Source organism: Pteropus alecto, unplaced genomic scaffold (genome assembly GCF_000325575.1).
Source record: "Pteropus alecto unplaced genomic scaffold, ASM32557v1 scaffold94, whole genome shotgun sequence".
In the NCBI taxonomy this organism is placed as follows: domain Eukaryota; kingdom Metazoa; phylum Chordata; class Mammalia; order Chiroptera; family Pteropodidae; genus Pteropus; species Pteropus alecto.
Window position 1 is genome coordinate 6,706,013 of NW_006437736.1, and position 23,029 is coordinate 6,729,041.

Genomic DNA, 23,029 nt, shown 5'->3' on the forward strand with positions numbered 1-23,029 from the left:
TTCTTACTAACTGAATCCTGATTTGGTTGGGTGTCAAAATATTCATAGCTAAAGCTATATTTTCCAACCTCCCTAGCAGAGAGGGTGGCCATGTAACATGGTTCTGGCCAACGAATTACCAAATGGAGCTTCTCAGATGGGTCCCTGATGGGGAAAGAATCAGCTGGCATGTGTCTCTTTTGCTTTTATTCTCTTCCTGCCTCCATGTAATGGCTGGAGCATTGGCAGCCATCTTGAGAAGGTCACCTACAGGACTGCAGAAGGCAAAAGCTAGAAGACTGGGTCCTTAAATGACATCGTAGGCTGCCTTTTCAGCTCTGGACTGCCTATCATCAGACTTCTTTTACATGAAAGAAAAATAAACCCTATCTTATTTAGGCCATCACTATTTGGATTTTCTGTTTTAGGTAGCCAAACAAGTCCCTAATTACTCAGTGAGTAATTTTTTTTATTGTCACAATCATTGTCAGACTTCTATTTATACTTGTACTTTAAAAAAATGTTTACACTCTTGGAGTATGTTTTTTATATTTGTTTACTTGGAATTTAGTGGATCTTTTGGAACAACATGCTAGAGACTTTTCCAGGCAAAGAAAATTTTAATTATCTTTAGTTTGACTTCTGTTCTCTGCCTTCCATATCCATCATGTTCATTTTAAAGCATAACTGGAGTGCAGTTATTTGGCACAACTTCTAGCCAGTGCCTAGCAGGAATTCATTTAGACAGTTCTCCTAACTCGTGATGGAATGTGTCCTGCTTCTGCTGGATTCTCTGAAATTCTGAACTGCATAGCTCGTGCTGTTACCTGTTGCTATCTTCCATACAATGTTTTGCTCAAGGGAACTCTATCCCCAGAATGCAAAAGCACAATGGTACCACTCACTACTACGACTATCACCATCATTGCACAACATCCTACCCTGCTTTCTGGAAGGAACACTCTGCAAAATGATACTGAAAGATAGATCAGAGGTGGGATGGTGTTCCTAGTCAACTCAGGCTGCTATGAGAAATACCATAGACTGGGTAGCTTAAACAACAAATTATTTCTCACAGTTCTGAAGACTGGGAAGTCTAAAACCAAAGTGCCAACAGTGTCTGGTGAGGGCCTACTTTCTGGCTTGGAGATATCGTCTCAGTGTATTCTCATATGGTAGAAGGCAGAGAGGTAGCAAACTCTCTTTTCTCTCTCTCTCTCTCTCTTTCTCTTTTTAAACATCTACAGCACCTGGTATTCCAAGGTGGTCTCCCATCCAAGTACCAACCAGGCCCAACCCTGCTTAGCTTCCAAGATCAGACGAGATTGGGTACGTTCAGGGTGGCACAGCTATAGACTCTTATATCTCTTATGGTAAGGGCACCGATCCCATCATAAGAATTCTCCCCTCATGACCTAAACTTCCCAAAGGCCCACCTACAAATACCATCATATTATAGCTTCAACATGTGATTTTGTGGGGAACACAAATATTCAGTCCATAGAAGATGAAGAGGAAAGCAAATATGGCTTCCTTGAAACAGCACTTACCTGATTGAAGCATGGTTATCTGGTATTCTGATGAGCGACGTTCTTGAATCTTTGAGCCAGAGGTCAGACAGTGAGAAAGAAATAAAATACGATCCCACCTTGTCCCAGAATTCCTTAGTCTAATTGGATGATGCATTGATAGACCACTGATTGTATTTTCTCCATCCAACTCCACTGATTGGAAAATTAACAAAGATTCTGATGCTAGATTGCGTGTCAGTAATCATGTTCAATGTTGTGATTTTTTTTTTCTTCCAGGGACATCATAAATTTTTATATGTTTTCCTTGGAAAACATACTACACATAATGTACAAGATCTTAAAATATGTTGTATAAGTTGTCTTTGTGTTTTTAAAGATAAGTTGGAAGAGGCTCCATCAGGGTTTGTAGAATCATAAACCCATCCATATAAATAACCCAATACTAATTCACAAAGTAACAGCCTATTTTACTCAACCATTTAGTTAAACATTCAGATTATTTATAATTTTTGCCATCACAAAATAATCCTAAATACCATAATATTTTCTTAAGAAAGATTTTAAGGAGTGAGATTATTTGGTTAGAGCTGGGACTATATTAAAGGCCCTCAATATATGTTTAAGAAAATTGATTAAGCACCTGTATAACCTATCATCTGATTGCCCCTAAAATGGTCTTGACCTTTTGCAAACCTTAGCGAAAGAGAAAGTCTTTCTTGTTTAGTTTATAATTCTCCTTTACTTAATCTAATCCTCTTAAAAGCTTTCTATGATTTCTATGTATTATTCTTATCATTTTACAGATAAGGAAACTGTGGTTCGGAGGGGCCATTTGTTCAAGATCACAGACTAAATAAGTAGCAAATTAGAGGCAACTGAATTAGAGCTGTTATGGGAAGCCCAATCTTAAACTCAAATCTAATGCTCTTCCACTCCTCCAAGCCAACTTTTCTAATATTCTTACTTTACAGTTGAAGAAACGAATATACGGAAGAATAAAAGGACTTATAAAAAGGTCACACAGCTAGGCGATGAAGTAGATTCAGTTCTGCAATTCTTTATTAAGAAAATATGCTATATTCAGGATCAATTTGTAATAGCAAATAATTAGAAATAATCTGAAGAAATGGTCAAATATGGTTCATATACAATGTGCTGAAACTTTATGAATTATTATGCAGTAACTATGCTTAGGATTCTACAGCTATACGTATGTATGTACATATCTAGTCCCTAATAGCTTTCAACTTCTCCCAATGCACTTTGCACTTCACCTGTCTTCTCTCAGCAGAACATCATAGAGTTTGAATTGCTTCCTTACTTGAGTCCAGAGTTCAAGGAAGGGACACTCAAGAAGACAGATTTCAATGTCAAAATAATGTTGAAAAGAAAGCATCTTTCCTATGCACCATGTTAGGAGCCATTTGTACAACTTCTTTAGTGAAAAAAAAAATCTGTTCTTGAAACATTCCTTCCTACGAAAATGATTGGCTTTCTCATTTTTTATCCAAAATTCATTTACTTGTCATTTGTATACGAGGATGGGAGGCTGTCTCAAGACGTTTCTCCTCTTATCTTTGTACTTTCTCTCTCGTGTTGTCCACACAGCACTTTGAAAAATAGGAATCCTGTTGTAATGAATGACTAGCAATTCCGGAGGAGTTTTCATAATTTTCAAATTATAAAACATAACTTTGCCATGAAAACATTTTTATGCAGCCATAAATTAGGAGGCTAATGTCATGATGACCAGACCTACTCTCGCTACTCTCCCCATCTTCATGTGGTTAAAGATAACAGTATCAGTTGTAAAAACGTGAGTCACCCAGAAAACTTCAGGAGCTCTGATGAAGGCTACAATCCAGAAAGGTGATTCTCATAGGTAAGAGTTTTGGGTTTTTGTCTTCTCTCTCTTTCTAGGACCCATCCACCAGTAACCTAACTTACTCCTGTCCCCACCACACATCAGATACTGCAACCAAACTGGACAACTTAATGAGTGATTCCTATTCTTTCTGCTTACTTTCTTGCCTCCTTCGATCATACAAAATCTTTATCTGAAATACCTTTTTCCTATCCACTGAACAAAATCTTACACGCTGTGATGCTCGAGTTAAATTTCATCTCTCCAACGCCTCTTAAAAAACTTTCATAGAAATAATTAATTATTTCCTCTTTTCTAATCTCATTCTCATGGTTCACACAATTAGTAGAGAAATTTCTCTACTGTATCAGGTTGTTTTCTTTTCTATTCCTCACTCTAGTCTGTAAAGTCTTTGAGGCACAATGATATATGCATCTTTGCCCAATGATCTAGGCATCTAGTACAGGGGTGAGCACTTTTTTTTTTGTAAAAAACCAGGTAGAAAATATTTTAAGTTCTGTGGGCCATATGATCTCTGTTGCAACGATTCAACTCTGCTGCTATAGCGTGGAAGCAGTCGGGACATAAACAAATGGGTGTGGTACGTGATATGTTGTGGCAGCTGGGAAAACCAAACCAACCTACACCCTTCTTTCTTTAGAGTTGTGAATTGAAAGTCAGACTATCTTATCTAAGACAGCATTGATAAAAATTCAATTTGAAAACGGCATTCTGTCAGGGTTAAAATTCTAACACAGATGATTTGAAAGTTCCTAAGGACAAAGCTTTGGTACCATGGAGACCAGCACCCAATCTTGTCTGAGCAGAAAGAGGGTCGTGACCCCCTGACACTTGGAAGTGTGGAGCAAGATCCCCAAATACAGCAGGATGGCAGACATGGCTGGCAAACCAGCTCTCACATCACTGAATAACAACAATAATAATACAGATGATTATAACTATAACAAACATTTATTGAACACTTGCTATGTGCCAGGAACTGTTATAAAAACTTTACATGCATTAATTTATTTAATCCTCATAAGAATACTTTGAGGAAAATATTACTTTTATCTCCATTTTACAGACGAAAGAGGCTCAAAGAGGTTAAATAACTTATCCATCGTAATACAGTTAGCAAGTGGTAATGCTGGTGATCTAAAATTGAAGGATCATGCATGCAGTACACTATGGATCTTAAAGGCAGGTCCACGACCGAGGGCATAAGAACCACCTGAGGAATTTATGATAGATACCTAGACCCCACCCTTAGAAATGCTGCCAGAATACCCAGGGTACAATGAAGGAATCACTATTATTTTTTAAGAGCTGCCCCTATGATTCAGATGTGTAGCTGTGGTGAATTGAATGGTGGTTCCCCAAAAGATATACATGCCCATGTTTTAATCCCTGGTACCTGTGACTGTTACCTTATTTGGGAAAGAGCTTGTGGAGATATATCAAGAATTTTGAGATAGGAGGGACCTATCTTACCAAGTGGGTCCTAAATCCTATCACAAGTGTCCTTAGAAGAGGCAAGTGAAGAAGACAGAAAGAGAAGAGGAGGAGCCAGGAGCCAGTGTGACCATGAGGCAGAGGTCAGAGCGATGAGGCCACAAGTCAAGGAACACTGGTGGGCACCAGAATCTAGAAGAAGCAAAGCATGGATTTTCCCCTAGAGCTCCTTGATTTTGGATTTACAGATTCCAACACTGTGAGAGACTAAATCTCTGTTGTAAACCACCATTTGTGGTACATTGTTACAGCAGCCCTAGGAAACTAATACAGAGCCACTCCCACTTCCATTCCTTAATACCTGAAACCCATGTATGTATGTAGCCAATTCAAATGTTACAAGCCATCAGCTGAAAAGAACCCTTCACTCTTCCCAGCTGCCATTCCCATCATCTCTAGGTCTTGGACTCTCAATCTCTTGAGGGAAGGAAGTACGCCTTGTCTGCATCATTGTGTCGAGTACAGCAGGACTGCCATGGACGGCTGTGCAGATTGTGCATGGCGGCCCTGCCCTGCAACACCTCGCACCCTGCCTTTTACATGAGAAGCACTCGATTAATAATTCCTAAGAACCGAATGAATGAATGACTGTGAGTTCACTGATATTGGCATCATCTTCAATTACCAATGTAATGAACTCAGATTTTAAGATGATGGAAAGTTTAAAAGGAGAAATATACACAAGAGAAACAACACAAAAGGGGCTTGAATTCTTTATTAGATGAACTCTGGGATCTGGACTCCCTTTTTAAAGAGTCTGATGAGAGCACAAATCTCCGTCTCACACACACACACACACACACACACACACACACACACACACACACGTACGATACAGTTCCTCCTTAGCCTTGTGCTTCCTTGCCAGGACCACTGTGTTCTGTCATAATGATCACGTACTGTTTGTGACACGTCTGTGCCTGACCCCACAGTTGTGTCGTTCTCTACTTCACCCCACCTACACCCCCATCCCAGAATCCCTTTAGTGAGAACACATCTTACTACTCAGATCCAGGAAAACTGCTACTAGAAACGACATCCAGTGCCAACATTATGGTTTCTTTTCATGGGAACCTACCTGGCTTTGTGAAGAAAGAATTAGAACATATGCATTAACAATAATCCTGTGAGCCTCCATTGCCAGGAGATCAGATTCTCAATAAATGGACTGTTTTTGAGCTGGATGGCTGCCTTGAAACACAACTTGCTTATTCAGCAGAGCTTTGCCCCTGAATAGGTATCTTGGAGGGGAAACTTAGGTAGACAACAGGCCAGTGCTCTCCAGATGAAACCAGGCCCATGACCACTTTCCTTACCGCTCACATAGCCAACCGAGGTGAGCAAACAAACCAAGGAGTCCTGACTGTATATGGGTCTCACTTCATATCCAGATGACCTGAACAGTTAATGCCCCATCTCACTGTTCTCTTACTGTCTCAGTGCCAGAATTTGGAACAAATCCACCCGTGTAGACAAATTATACAAAACCCAGAACGAGAGGTGATTTTGCTTAGCATTGCAGATTGCCAGGGTTGCAATTTACGGACTCTGGTTTCAATTTTAATCCACTGTTCACAGGGAAAGTTATCTTTCACTCATTCACACTCCACCAATTGGTGATGTGCCATCACGTAACGAGAGAGACTGAGCCAAATTTTCCTTTGCACCTACAGGGGAGAGTAGTGCGTGCAAGGACTGAATTTGGAGGCAGACAGGCTCGAGCTCCAACCCCAGCCTGGCCACTTACTACTTCTCTAAGCTTCAATTTTCTCGTCTGTAAAATGGTACTGCTTATAGCAGTACTGAAATTCAGAGGGTTTTTGTGAGGGTTAAATATGATAATGTTGATAAAGTATTTGACACAGAGAAGTCTTCAATAAATAAGAGCTACGATGAATGAGAAAGAAATGATATGCAATTATATAAACTTCCTTTCCTAAATGATAACAAATTAGAATGTACATTAATTTTCTCTTTTATCCTTTTCAAATAGCTGTTTTTATTTTAAAAGGTAAATAGTCCCCATCTTTTTAAAAAGTCCTTTTCAGCACACATGGTGGGTTCTATTTAGCACACGAAATCTCTTTTAGTCCTTACTATGGATATATGTCTATGAGGCAGATGTTATTATCTCTATTTCACATTCGAGGAAACTGAGGCTCAGGAAGGCTAAGTGACTTACCAAATGTATTAAGTAGATATATCTGAATCTGGGCATCCTGACTCTGAAGTTCCTCAGAGCCTAAAATGAAATTATGCTTCAATAGTCAAATGGGCATCAAAATATTGACTTTATCATGATACCATAAAGTAGAAATCGAAAGTATGTGGCAAATGGCATTGGGGAACACATAATCAGACTTACTACCCTCTTTATAAATCCAAACCTGGAGACCCCCTGTGGTGACAAGTGAGTCTACAGGTCAAAGGCTCCATATCCAGCTAGTCACAAACCCAACTCACCATCCAGCTGACCCCAGGAGCAAGCAGGCAAAAGAGGTTAGCGATTTCTCCCAGCCTCTGTGCTCTCCACGTGGAGGTAGAAAACAAGGGTCATAGGTCAGCAGTGCTTGCTGTAACACAGAGCAAGATAAGACCTTTGTAACTGACTCCACCCATTAGTTAAAACAAGATGCCTAGGTTCTCATCAACCAGATTTGCCACTTCTCCCAAAGGCATGAGGAGCATATGCATGCGTGAATGAAGAAAACAACTAAGCACTTCAGCTAAGACTCATCATTTCTGTGGAGGGAAATAAGAAGTCTAATTCCATAGGTCATTCTACGCCATTGCATCCACCTGTTATAGGAATTATCCTCGACCGATATATCATTTCCTTATTGCCATTTACATAGCTGTCAGTGCAGCTGTCAAAGAAAATGAAGCCCCGTCTTGGTCAGTCCACCTCATGGGAATGTCATCAGATCCTTGAAGAAACCTCGAAAGAGAAAGAAGGGAAAAGATGACTTAAAAACGATATGTAGTAGTTTTCATCCCCTTGCGTTCACCAGATGGGAGCCCAATTGTCTAAAAATTTGGGAGCTAAATTCATCACTACAAAAAAGAAAGAAGGGAAAAGATGACTTAAAAACATATATGTAGTAGTTTTCATCTCCTTGCATTCACCAGATGAGAGCCCCATTGTCTAAAAATTTGGGAGCTAAATTCATCACTACAAACTATGAGCTTACAGTATGGTGGTTAAAAGCATGGACTTTGTTAATAGAGAGATCTGGATTTGAATTCTGATTTTGCTCCTTAACTGTGCAAAATCATTCTTTTTGGCAGGCTAATATTTAAAATCTCTTCCAATGTTTGAAAAATGTCCTTTCTTATGAGTCTTCATGGCTCCCCCACCTCCCATCATGGAAGCCGGATTCCATCTCTCCAGCCTCCCTTATAACTGCACAGTGAGCAGGAAGTCTAGGATTTGCATCATCTTCCATTTCTTTCATCAATGTCTTAGTTTTCAGTGTGTAGCTCTTTCACCTCTTTGGTTAAGTTTATTCTGAAGTGTTTTATTGTTGAATGCTATTGTAAATGAGATTGTTTTCTTTATTTTTTTTTTTCAGATAATCCATTGTTGATATTTACAATTGCAACTCATTTTTGTACATTGATTTCAAATCCTGAAAATTTACTGGATTCTTCTATTAGTTGTAACAGGTTTTTTTAGTAGAGTCTTTAGGATTTTCTATACAGAAGATTATATCATCTGCAATCAAAGATAATTTTGTTTCTTCCTTTCTGATTTGGATGTTTATTTCTTTTTCTTTCCTGATTGCTCTGGCTAGGACTTCTAGTACTGTGTTAAATAGGAGTGATGAGAGTGGGTACACTTGTCTTGTTCTTGATCTTAGAGGAAAAGCTTTCAACCATTCATTCCCCACTGAGTAGGATGTTAGCTGTAGGCTTGTTATATATGAGCTTTATTATGATGAGTTATGTTCCTTCTATACCCAAGTTGTTAGTTTTTGTCATAAATGGATATTGAATTTTGTCAAAAGCTTTTTCTGCATCTGTTGAGATAATCATATGATTTTTGTTTTCCATTCTATTAATGTGATGTATCACATTTATTGATTCATGTATGGTGAACCATCCTTGCATCTCAGAAATGAATTCCACTTGACCATGGTGTACGGATCTTTTTAATGTGCTGTTGAATTCTGCTTGCTAATTTTTTTTTAAAGAATTTTTGCAGGTATATTCATCAGGGATATTGGCCTATAGTTTTTTCTTATAGTGTCTTCATCTTGTTTTGGTATCAAATACTGCTGGCCTTATAAAATGAGTTTAAAAATATTCCCTTCTATTTAAGTTTTTAGAAGAAGGATTGGTATTAATTCTTTAAATGTATCATAGAATTCACCAGTGAAACTATCTGGTCCCAGGCTTTAATTTTGGGGAAGTTTTTAATTACTGATTCAATCGCCTTCCTCATTATGGTCTGCTCAGATTTTCTGTTTCTTTATGATTCATTCTTGATGGTTTGGGAAACACTATAAAAGTTCTTCAAGAAATTAAAATACAACAACCATATTATCCAGCAATTCCATTTCTGGGTATTTATCCAAAGGAAATAAAATCACTATCTCGAAAAGATATCTGTACTCCTATGTTTATTATTTACAATATGCAACATTATTTACAATAGCCAAGACATGGAAACAACCTAAACACCCAATGACAAATGAATAGATCAAGAATATTTGGTGTGTGTGTGTGTGTGTGTGTGTGTGCGTAATTCAGCCATAAAAAGAAGAAAATGCTGTCATTTGTGAGAACATGGATGAAACTTGAGGGCATTATTTTAAGTGAAATAAGTCAGACAGAAAAATGCAAATACTATATGATCTTATTTATATATGGAATCTAAAAATAATAAACTTAAGAAACAAAAAATATTTGGTGCTTGCCAGGGGCAAGGCAGGACAGAGGGAAATGATTGAAGGTGCTCAAAGGGTACATACTTCCAGTTTTAAGATGAATAATTCTGGGAGATATAGTGTACAGCATGGTGACTATAGCTAACACTACTGTAGTGTATATTTATTTGAAAGTTGCTAAGAGAATAAATCTTAAAAGTTGCCCCCCCCCACACAAATTATAACTATGTGAGATGATGGATGTGTTATCTAATCTTATTATGGTAATCATTTTATAATATATACATATATCCAATCATTACTTGGTAGACCTTAAATTTACACAATGTTATATGTCAATTATATCTCAATAAAATAAAAAATAATAATGATAAAAAGGACTAATAGTCATTTGCCTAGTATCATATGCAATGATCCTAGTGTTTTTATAATTTTGGCAGAAATTCAAAAATTTATTGCACTCACTATGTTCTAGGAATATGCCTCTTACTAGTTTATAAATATAAATATATAGATATATTTCTCATTCGTTTATATAAAGCTTTCAGATTTACACAAACTTTTTCATATACGTAAAAATAGTGTATCAACTTAAAATGCTCTTTTTCTGCTAAAAGCAACTGGAAAATGACTTCAACACATAAGCATTTGCTTCTTTCACATATCAAGGAGCCAGAGGAAGTCTGTCTATGGTGATGAAGTTGCCCAGCAATTCTGTTGTAGATTTAACCTCTTTCCATCCTTCTGTTGCACTACCCTTAAAGTGATGCTATGATGGTTGTTGCCTCATGGTCACAAGGTGGCTGCTGCATCAAGAGGAATAAAATCCATCCACATTTCAATGGGTAATTAGAGAGTGGAAAGAATGAAATACCAAAGGCCCATGCTTTCTGGGCAAGGTTCTTTGAAATACCTTTTCCAGAAGTCTCAACCAGCAACTTCATTTAGAGCTCATTGAGTCACATATACATACCTAATCAAATCTCTGAAAGTTCTATGACAAAGTGAATTGTGGATAGGGTTGTGTCCAGCAATCTGGCAGGTCTGTCATGGATGGTAATATAATCAAAACAGAATTATATAAATGTTGAGATATAGCATAAGGAAAGATGGCTTGGAGCCTCCACTTGTAACACAGAAGGCTGAGGATCATGTATGAGGAATAATAATAATTATAATAATAATATACAATAGCTAGCAATAACTAATATTAATCTGGGACTTACTATACACCAGGCAGTGTTCAAAACACTTACATATGTTACTTCATTTAATCCTTGCAACAACCTTATGAAGTAAGTACTACTCCCCTTTACTTATGAGGAAACCATGGCATAGAGAAATTTCACAGTTGAGGAAGGTCCTTAAATGAATAAGTGCTCAAGTTGCAATTGAAACACGGGGAGCAAACGTTCTAATCCAGGTAAGAAAGGGATCTTTTGTTTCTTTTACCTTCTCTTTATAAGGTTTTTCTTTGGAAGTCAGCAAATGTTTAACTAGCCAATATGAGTCTGAGACTTAAATTTTCAAACTCACATGACCCAAAATTTCAGAACAAGAATACAGTCAGTCCATTATTTAGCATAGGATTCATCTGATTCAGCATTGGCGATCCTAAATGGCAATCCAATGGAGTGAAATTTGCCTTGACCATAAAATTGCTACTAATTATCCATAGACCTTCTATTCCTATGGGTATGAGGACATTTTAGAGCATAGCAGATAAAGTGAAGGAAAGAATCACTTTATGAAAGTAGCCTGGAGTGGAGGCATCATCTCTTCATCACTAGAAGAAACAATCCACATGCCCCAGGGATCCATACTCCCATCACATTCTACCAGCAATAAGAAGTCCAGATATAAGCCCCTATCTCGCTGGTTTAAAGCAGTGTTTCTCAACTTTTTTCATTATTTGTCCCTAAGAAGCCTATGTAGATTTCTTCCCTAATTGTTCCCGCCATGACATCACAAATATACCATATAGCTGTTTGTATAGCATTGCCCTTATGAAGACTAAAAGACCTAAACTTTTTCAACCCCCAAGAGCCAATTTTCATTCCCTTGGGGGTGATATTGCCCTTATTTAAAGTGATTGGTTTATGATATTAAAAGTCTGAGAAATGGAGCTGCCTCATGACCTCAGCAAAATTCTAACAATGGAAAAGATCCCACAAAAACTTCAACTTAAGTCTTGCTGCTCTCAATGTAGTAGTTCTTACTGCTATAAATACTTTCAGAGCACATAGTGACATGGCACACGGTGAGATGGCACACGTACCCCTCCATGGTTTGAGGAGGGCTATGTGTCTAGCTCTGCCCAATGAGCTGTAAGTGGAAGGGTCAATGATCACTTCCAGGCCAGAGTATTCTATTGCTATTTGGAAACCTAGAACTCTCTTCTCCTCTACTCAGATGAAAAGTAACATTCTAGATGTTTGCTGCTTTGTTAGCCTGGGTTCTAAAGGGAGGAGGTCTGGAGCAGAGTTCACAGCTGATGTGTAAAGTATAAGAAATAAGATTTGGAGGCTGCTTATTACTGCAGCACAACCCGGGCTACCCTGGCTGATACACTGGGTCATTCACTTATTCATTTAAATGAATGAGGGTTCACCGTGTGCCAGAAATTATCTTAGGTCCTCATGACATAGCAATAAACAAGACAAGTCCTTGTCTTCATGGAACTTACATTCGAATTGAGGAAACTAGTGAGATCAAATTCAGCAACGCTCCAGCTCAGAAAGGAAGGGATATATTGCCAAAGAAAATGAACACTTCTCCTTAAAGGCAAGGCTAAAATCAGAAAATTCCATCCTGTGATATACTCTCAACAATCTTTTCTGAAATAAAGCCAAGTCCAGAAGGCACTGATCCCTCTTTTCTTCCCCGAGGACATTTAAAGGATATTAAAATCGTATTTTAATTCTTAATTTTGAAGTTAAATAACTTGGGAAGCTTACAGAAGGAAATATTCAGAGGAAGGACAGGATTCAGGAAATTATGACGGCATGGAAGGGGTCTTCTAGACTATAGAAAATGAAAGATGCAAAGAGGTGAAAGTGCAGATACCTCTCATTCAAACTAAATGGACCACAGAAGCACCAAGTTATAGGATGAACTAATTCACCGAAACATCAACTCGAGCTATTGAATGAGTGATTTTATTTTGCCAAGACTCTATATTACAGAGAGATGTTCATTTCCCACAGGATGAAGCCCATTCTTCCTTGAGAGGAATCCTGAGCAAACACACAAATAATTAAAATGAAATAGACCATTTTAACCCCACTGCAGTTCAAACACCCCAACCATCAAAGCTGGCCAGCCCAAACCAGCTGCTTAAGATCATCCTTTGAGGTTCAATGAACTAGGGCTTTGTTAGGCCAGGAGTGAGAAAGGATTTCAAAGACAAGGGACCTCCTTGGGAAATGATTTCCTGATGACCTCTTTGAATTACATGATTTTTCTCATAAAACAGTTAGCTCCCTAATCCTATTCCCTCCACTGCAAATCTCTCCTAAACCCCTGAGCCAGGCTAGGAGAAAATGATGGGAGGAATGGCCACATCACCCCAACCCGTGACAAAGTTTTCCTAGTTAACTTTAGACTTCATAATATAAAATAACAGGAGACACATTTTCCTCTGTTTCTGATTCTGTGAGTTCTAGATAACTTGAGTCTGTCTTTATATAACGGTTTGAATTAAAAAACAAAAGGTACTCAATTTTAAGCCCTGCAATGGTATCTCTTTCAGATACCAGCATCATCACCACTATCTACTTTAGTTGCTCCATCGACAACCACTTCTGAAGATTCTTAATACATTTAGTAATTCTGCTTGGATTTTTCAGCTAAAAACAAACACACGTATTTGAGTTTTAACATCTGGTGTAGCCTTTTCCTGTGAAATTAAGATAGTTTTTAAAAGGATATATACCATAAATTCAGCTGCCTGGCTTTGACCTAGGACAATATTATTGCTCAGAAATGTATCCAAGAATTTTTATCGAGGAGTTAATCTCACAACACCAAAAGAAAATAGGAATAGGTGAAAAAGAATATTAATCAGTTCCTAGAAGCAAACGCACACATCTTAGGACTCAAATATCAGTTATGTTGAGAGTGTTCATAATAATCTGTTGCTAAACCAAACCAAACAAAAAAACACTTGCCTGGAAAACAGGATTGGGAGTGACAATTCTGCTTCCTGACATTAGCTAGCTAGTTGGATGACCTCAGGAAAGTAGCTGTGCACTGTCTGCCAGGCATCGTACACAGAATTTTTTATGAATTAACTCATTTACTCTTCAGGTCATAACCTTTGTAGTGAGTTTTATCATTCTCCCCATTTATGAGATAAGGAATCTGGGGAACAGAGAAGTTAAACAATTTACCCGAGCTCACAAGTTTCAAAAGCAGGTCCTTTTTCTTAACACTTTCATCTCTAAATGTTCTTCAAAGTCTCACACAGGTTTAGCCTTCTAAGCTTCCAAAACCTTTAATTCTAAAACTATACCCTGCAGATTCGTTTCTAAATGTAAAATTCTACCAATGACTTCAAGTTTAATGTTTTTTTTTCCCCCTTAAAAAAGATTTTCTTTTGAAGACTTCAATCTAAAACCTTAAATGAAATCTTTGGCTTGGGTTAAAACTTTAAAAGAGGAGATAAAAGATGGGGAAAGGAGAAAAGCCCACGGGTTATTTCTTGTGCATTTGGCCACAAAGGTGTCACTTTTAGCTCTACGGAAGGTCTTACTGATTTTTCTGAAGAGGATTGGGGCATCATCAATCCATTGAAAGAAGCCTAAAGAAATGGAAACCACGAGAATATGTCATACAAATATTTATTCATTCTGTTATATCATTTTTTGTTTTCAAATAGCCTCATTAAACCAAGAATGATCTAGGACCCAACACATCTCACTTTCATTTTAAAACTTGCAAACCAGAAAGGCATTACAGTATGATGGCTCAGCACAAGGACTCTAGAGGCAGATGCTTGGTTCAAACTATGTCTTTTCTACTTTGTCAGAGTGTGAGAATGGTCTTTAAATTCTCTAACCCTCAGTGAACACAAGTATAACATGGGGACATTAGCACCTTCCTCTAAGGTCGTTTCGAGGTTAGCATGTCACAGAATGCCTATTAAGCACAATAAATATGCAGTGGCTATTATTCTAATCATTTTACAATTATGAGAACACAATTAGAGGCTCTGGTCATAAGCTCCTAATTCTCCTGAAGCAAATCTTTTCTTTCATTAACTACATACTCAGAAAAATTAATTACTTAAGAACTATTTTTAAGCATTTTCCATCAATCAGGTACTATTCTAAGTCCTTTACAAATATTGATTCAGATAATCTTCCTTCTAACCCCACCAGGTGGGTACTGTTATTATTCCCATTTTATAGAAAAGGAAACTGAGACACAAGGACGTGAAGAAATCTACCCAAAGTGGTAAGTGGTAGAATGGAGTTCAAATTCCGGCTCTCGGTCCCACAGCCCCCAGTCCTGCCTGACTCTGCTCTGCTCTGAACTCCTATCGCCTGCTTTGCTCCTGCTTCCACCTGTGCCTGCTCGGGACCTTTGCATAAGGTGCTCCGTCTGGAACACATCTGTACTGACCCTGAGCACCCCTTCTTATGAATAATTCTACCTTCTCCTCTCTCAAGACCCCGCTGTCTCCTGAGCCACTTTCTCCTTTCCACCAAGTGCTCAGCAGACTATTCACACTCCCCAACACTCATTGCTGATGCCAAGCAATTGCTCTCCATTGTAACTGGTGTGCTGCTGCCAGGCTCTCCTGTAGGGCCATGATCTCCCTAAGGGCAGGAACTAAGCTTTCATTTTCTCTGTGCCTACTATCATAACACTTGAGAGCACAGAGTAGGTGTTTAATAACTGGCTGATATGAGATGCATTCACTCATCTCTTGAGTGAGCACCTACTGGGCACCTAGAGTGTGCTAGGTCCTGGAAATAACTAGTGAACTAAACAAGACCAGACAGAACAGCAGGAGAAAGATTGTAGAGAAGTCATTAAGACTATGGATTTTAAAACCAGATTATCTGGGCTCAAATCCAAACTCTGCCAAGTTTTGTGAGCTTGAGAAAGTTATTTAATTTCTATGTGCCTTAGTTTCCTCACTTATAAAATGGTGATATGCATTTAATGTATATATAGATGTAATATAGACAATATATAATATTTATAATATTTAATATATACTATTTATATATTTAAAATGCATATATATGCAACTCTTACAGGTTTGCTCTGAGGATTAAAAGAGATTTTCCATATACAGTATACAGAACAGGCCTGGCCCTTAGTAAGCTCTCAGAAGGTCAGATTTTATTATAAGTAGCTGTCATGGACCTTATGGCTGGGGGTGGAGTGGTGAGGAGAGAGACATGTCTTATCCCCAGCTACAATACGATGAGGTAAAGAGCTATTTGGCTAAACAATATGAAATCACTTTTGTAGGTCAAAATAGTTGAAAAGAGGCAATTTTATGATACAAATTAAAATGCTCAAAAAACATAGAGAAAGGCACAACTCATTTTGCTTGTAGAAGTAAAGAACAGCTGTACAAAGAAGTTAGACCTTGGTGGAGCCCCGCAGGGTGAATAGACCATCGCTGAACAGAGAAAGAGAGAGATGATATTCTAAAGAGAGAAACAGCATAAGCAAAAGAAAGAACGTTAGAAAGAAAGGCCAACAAGCTTTTAGGGGCAGACCATCGAATCCATTGTGGCAATGCAGAATTGAGACTAGAAAGAGCCAAATGACAGCCTCTATGCTGAGCTCATTCATATTCTGGCCTCAATGTTATAAGAGATATTAGTGGTTTTTAAAGAGTAAAGAAGGCATTATGACATAAGAAAATGGTATCTGTGGACTTGGGTGCCAGAGAGACCTGGTTTGAATCTCAACTCCACTACTGAGTGAGTGAACTTGGCCAAATCACTTAACTTCCATGAGCCTCAATTTCTTTATCTATAAAATGGATTCAACGGGACTTACCTTGCAGGATGGTTGCAAAGATTAGAGATGCTGTATATAAAGCACTTAGTGGATTGCATGACACATTAATGGTTTTCAATTAGGAGTGGCCCTTAGTAATAGTATTATTAATGTCTTGGAGGTTACAATGCTAGCAACATGCAGGGAATTATAGCACTAGCAACATGCAGGGAATTACAGCACTAATTATAGTATGTCCCAGCAATTAAAGGTAAATACTATGATTCCCCAACCAGAAGATCTAAAAAAGGCCAAGAACTATTGTGCTGAGAAGATGCCTAATCCAAACAAATAAGTACATCAACTAATATTTGCTTAGCAAATTTCCATATGTGAAACACTTTCCTATGGATTAACTCATTTGCTCATTTCAGCAGCCTTATGAGAGAAATTGATATTATTGTCTCCATTTGAAGGGAAATAAACTTCAGAGAAGTACTTGTTCAAGGTCCCATGATGACAAGTGGCAGTGTGGGGAGGCTTGACATAATTGAAAATGTACACTGTGTCTTTGTCTGTTCCTTAAAATATTGAATACAGAATTTGTTTTGAAGGTTTCAGAAGTTGTAACCTTATGGTCTCAGTTAAGAATGATAATGCAGGAGATTACACAATCATAAAATTTTGTGTGGAGTCCATCAACAATCATCTCTCTTAGCCTTCTCATTTTATAAAAGAGAAAATTGAGAAAAGAGCAATTAAATGCCTCTCCTGTAGTCACTTTGAAAATTCATGGCTGTGCTTCTAGTGAAAGATGGCAGATTTAACATATGCTTTACATTACATTTCATCTCCAAAATCCACTAAAAAGACAGTAAAGGGATTGATTTTAAGGACATTAACCCATAAGGGAAAAAAGAATGAGAAAGAAAACAATAACAACAATATTTTGGAAGATAGGAAGCAGATGTTTGAAGGGTGACTAGCTTAGCAGCCCCACGAAGCTGAAATTTAAGTTGACAGTGGGGGAACCTCAGAAGCAACCTGATTTGCACTGCAAAACCTTACAAAAACTTGGAAATTGACAGCAAGAAGTAGCTCTGAAAGTGCGGATGCAGCTGAAACTGATATAGGATTTGCTATTAGTCTGTTTGACAAGAAGTCCCTTCATCCTCCTGGCAGAAGGCTGAAGACTGGCTCTCTGGAAAGGCTGTATCAGAAAGACCCAAAACAGAAGAATGCCAGACAGTGCTGAGGGCAAGGATACTTTAGTGAAAACAAGGAGATTTCATTAAAAGTACATCTTCTGAATGGTGAAAACCCCAAGCTTCTGTCCCACCTTGATTCCAGAACACTGACAGCCATGCTTTTGGACCCTGGTCTGAATATTGAATAATAATTCTGGTCTGAGGACTCTGACAAGCCCAACAGTAGAGACATAAAGATACGGATGGTCAGGCACCCTCTGATGAGATGGCCCAGACAGATCACCTAAATGACACCCAGTAGTCACTATCCAACACACAGGCCTTTCTTCAGCTGCTCTGCACACCTCTCTTAAGATGGCCTGATTTAGCAAATAAAAATGTGATATTTGGGATATACCTATACTAAAAATGTATTTGATGTTCATGTAAAATTCAAATTTAACTGAGTGTTCTCTACCTTATCTGGCAACTTTGCCCTCTCTTAAATAACAATGGACATCCAAGAATTACCAAACATTTGATGAAAGCCTCATCATGAAAGGCAGTGACTAAAACATACTAATGAGAGCAAAGAAACATAAAGACAAAAAAGGCAAAATAAAAATAATAACTTTTAAAATAGTGCCATTTGTTTTCTCAGAAAGTTAAGGATATTGTACCTTTGAAATGAGATCAGTTTGATTTAAAAAAGAAATAATCAAAGAATATTAAAGAGCTATTGTTAAAGTTATGATAGCAGAAATAAAAAAAATCAATTGAAGAGTTTAAAGGGAAAGCAGAGTTACAGAAAAATAAAACAAAGAGAATGGAGGAAAAGAAGTGATAATAAAAATAATTCTCCTTTTCGCCCTTTGGGGTCCCCTCCCTTTTTGCCCTTTTGTAGTCATTTTGGCCCCTTTGTGTTGGTTACAGCTCTGGGACCATGTGCCTCCTCGGGGCATACTTTGCCTTTCTCCATGGGCCTCCTTGGGGAATTCTCTGTCTTTCTAAAATATACTTTTCATAAAACTATTAAATCTCGAGAGAAAGAAAGAAAAGAAAAGAAAAGAAAGAAAGCCACTTTGAAATGAGGGACCTGGGAGGAGGAGCAAAAATGAACAGCAGGGAGGATCGGGAGGGAGGGAGGAAGGAAAGAAGGAAGGAAGGAAGGAAGGAAGGAAGGAAGGAAGGAAGAATTTCCCAGAACTGAAGAGTATGAGTTTCCAGATGGACAAGACTGTCTGAGCACAGGGGTAAAGAAATGTCCTCAGTAAGAAAAAAGTAAAAAAGAAGAAAAACAGAAGGAAAGAAAGAAGGAAGGAAGGAAGAAGGGATGGGGCTAAACTGAGATATATGTCTATTTTAGTTCCAGGAGATCAGGATGAAAGATGCTCAATAAATATTAAGTAATTTGTAGTCACTCTAGTCTAGAATCAGTAGAGGAGTTTAATAAACCTACCAAATTTTAAGAAATGAAGTCCTATAATAATAATGAGATACACGAGTAAGAACAATGTAGTAAAAAGAACTCTATATCAAGAGTCAAAGGCACACATTCTAGTTCTGTTTCTGCCCCTATATGACCTTAGAGATGTCACTGCACATATCTGGACCCCTTTCATCATCTGCAGACTGAGGGTTTAGATTACCAAATTTTATAACTCTATTTATTAAGCAGTCATGAAATGTATGACATTAACATAACCGAGTACATAATTTAAATAATTTTTAAATCCATATCCCAATAATACTTGTTAGGTACACCAACTTCTTCTCTCTCAAACTGTATTTCTTCCTTTTTTCTTAGACAATATATATTATTTTATTTTTATATAATAATAAATTCACATTTCTATAACACTCCACTTGTTTTATTCATTCTGACATTCCAAACATTCTAGCTGATACTCTTTACAGGTACACGGTATATAGTAGTGAATTATATATATAGTCATGGTACCTATCCAGTCCTCATGGAATTTTGATTCCGGTTGGGAAGATTGTTTAAAATATTTTTTAAAACAAACATACAAAGAAACAAATACATTTCTATTAAGCATAAATGCTATGAAGGGAAATTTCAAAGTTGGTAACTACCAAAGGAATTTCAGGGAAAGTGACTTTTAAAACGAGGATAAATAAGAGTTAGGCAGGTGAAGGGTAGGAGAAAGGCTTAGTAGGAAGAGGAGAAAGTATGTATAAAGGCCTTGAGAAAGAAAGCATACTCTCAAGGAAAGGAAAAGTTCACCAGTGGAGGCATGAGATTCTCCAGAGGAAGAATGGTGTGAGATGAGGTTGACATGAATGCAGAGTCTAGATTACTCTGGGTCTTTGAATACATTAAAAAAAGTTAGATTTTATTTAAGGGCAACTGGAAGACATTGTATTATTTTAAGCATTAAAGTTACCTCGTCTAATTTACAACATATGGTCATTCTTGCTGTTATTTTATCTTTTTGCATCTTCAATAGTATGCTTTGAGATAAGCAGGACACATAGACACCTCACTGTTGAGAAAATAAAGTACATAGAGGTTAAGTGGCTGCCTTGTGAACAGGTCCAGTTGTTAGATAGTACATAGCAGACCCAGAGCAAGACCCTCGGTTTTCCCACAGCAGTTACGTAGTGCATTGTCAGACACATAATAGGCACTCAATAAATATTTGTTAAATGAATGTACGTAAATCACAAGAGGACATTTCTACCTTCTGAGATCTATGGGTCTTTTGGTAAAGAAAATGTATTAAATCAGCCACCAGGGGGAGTGTAGACTTCCCTCATGTAATAGAAACATTGACTTTGGCAAAGACAACTAGAAGAAAAAAAAATCTTTAACTGAACATAGTGCTCTCTCTAGCTTATACCAAAAAAGATTTCATGAAATAGAATTGGCAACTTCACAACAGACCCTTTGTTATGTATGCGAGCCGTCCATCTCTCCATGAGACTCAGCTATGGACAGCCTTCTGACTTAGAATTCTCCTGACTTTGTTTAAAAAAAAAAAAAAAAAAGTTCCTCCAAAGTAAAGTGTAATGAAATGGAAGTAGCATTATTCTCTGACACAATTCAAACTGTAAATGTGGAACAAAAGACTTCTTATTTTTTCCAACCAACTCTGCTATTCTGAATTTTCTTGAACTTGCTTCAAAATAGAGTTCGGGAAGAGGAAAACTTTGCCTATGGCACAGAAATGGTCCAAAATGGCTAAAAGGAGCCTACTTGGTGAAAAGAGACTCAGTATTCCCAAATGAGAGATAGGGCTTCTTGTTTCCCTCTGCAGCCTGGGCAAAAATACCTACAAATGCATCTGGGAAAACGCGTGCGCGCGCGCGCACACACACACACACACACACACACACACACATACACACTGTAAAAAAAAATCATTTGAAAATACTTGAATCTCACCTGCCAACCACTTTTTTGCACATTTACCAAGGCTTGAATTTTGTCAACAACCAATTGCTTGACAACATCTTGTATGGTTAGTTCTCAGTCAATGTATGGCTGAGATACAGGTTTGATCTACATGTGTTTTCAGCTTTCACCTAAGTTGAGAGATCAAGAAAAGTTTCCAACAGTACCTTAAAAGTAAATCACTTTCTGTAATCAATCAGTGAGTACTGATTGGCTATATACCAGATGTTCAGAACTAGATTTAATTCTGTGGGAGAAATAAGGAAGGAATTAGCGCATGTTCCCTGCACTCAATGAACAACTTTTTTTTTTTTATTAAGAACATTATCCAAAATACATATATATTTTTTTCATGGTTCTTGTATGAATTCTAATTAAGAGACATTACATTCAGAATTACAGCACTTATTTTATATATGTGTGTGTGTGTGTGTGTGTGTGTGTGTGTGTGTGATATACATATCATGTTTATACATTAAATAATAATTTATATGTTTTAAAAATAATTTGGAGAGTCAATATCCAGGTAGTTGACTGAGTTAAAAATCTTTTTTTCTGGATGTATAGGGTCATGGAAAAACTATACCAAGACCAGTAGGGGATCTTCTTAAGATTCTGTGGTCAGGTATATCACATTTGGCTATTTATCTTTCCTTAAATACTCTTACAGGCAGAATGTCAGGGAAGAAGTTTGGGTGTTAGAAGAGTGTATAGGGGGTTTTGTGCTTAGTTCCTTAGATATGTCATGATTACAAAGCTTTGGTCAGTCTTTTTCAGAAAAAGTACCAATTCCATAGCATCCTGGCCTAGAAGCACCTGGGTGCATTACAGTTAGATATTTATTTTCTTTTTCTACTAAATTATTTAAATAGTAATTCATGATCATGCTAAAAACATTGGTGAGCATAGTAACCTTTAAGCACATGTGAGTTTGTTGTGAGCATGTTTAAGTGAGATGACTAGTTTTGTCTTTTCCATTCATTAATTGGATTTAAAAATAAATAGAAGAAAAATATTTTTCCAAAACACGATACAAGAAATAGATTAAAAAGTTTCTAAAATTATAATGATTTTGAAATTCGATATTCTACAAATATATGTTGGGGCCAACTATGAAGAAGATCGTGGCCTAGATGCTACGCAGAATTCTAAAGAGTTCTGTGATATACTCTTGTCCCCCAATAGTCTTACAAACTGAAGAGGGGAGAAGTAGAGAAACTGAGCCCTCGAAATAGGCAACAGTAAGCTGACAATGGCCAGGGTCAGAAGGAAGCTCAAACTAAATTTTGTAGGGATTCAAAGAAAAAATAGATTCTACTGCATTTGAGCAAAAGTGCTCTTGAGAGTGTTGGGCAAAAGAAAGAATATAAACAAAGGGACAGAAATTGGAAATCATTGGGCATAACTAGGAAATGTTATCATCTCATTTGAGTAGAAAATAGGTGAATTATTCTGACAATTACGCCTGAAAAGATCTTTTAGGTTTAACACATGGAAAGCCTGGAATGGCATTTTAAAGAGTCCAAATTGAACAGAGAGGTGAAACCATGAAGGACTTTCATCAGAACTGGGCTTCGGGAAGATTAATTTGGCTGAGGTACGTAAGACAAATAGAAAAGGAGACAAACCATGTAATGGGCTATTGCAGGAGTCCAGATAAGAAGGAGAGACCATGTAAA

General features: G+C 37.5%; 1 non-coding gene across 1 annotated transcript; it reads right to left on the minus strand.

Annotated features, from left to right (window-relative positions):
• Positions 1-1,217: 1,217 nt before the first annotated feature.
• LOC112481954 lies at positions 1,218-1,336 on the minus strand. The gene has a single exon (XR_003047134.1). It is a non-coding gene; the product is annotated as a 5S ribosomal RNA (ribosomal RNA).
• Between the last annotated feature and the right edge of the window lie 21,693 nt (positions 1,337-23,029).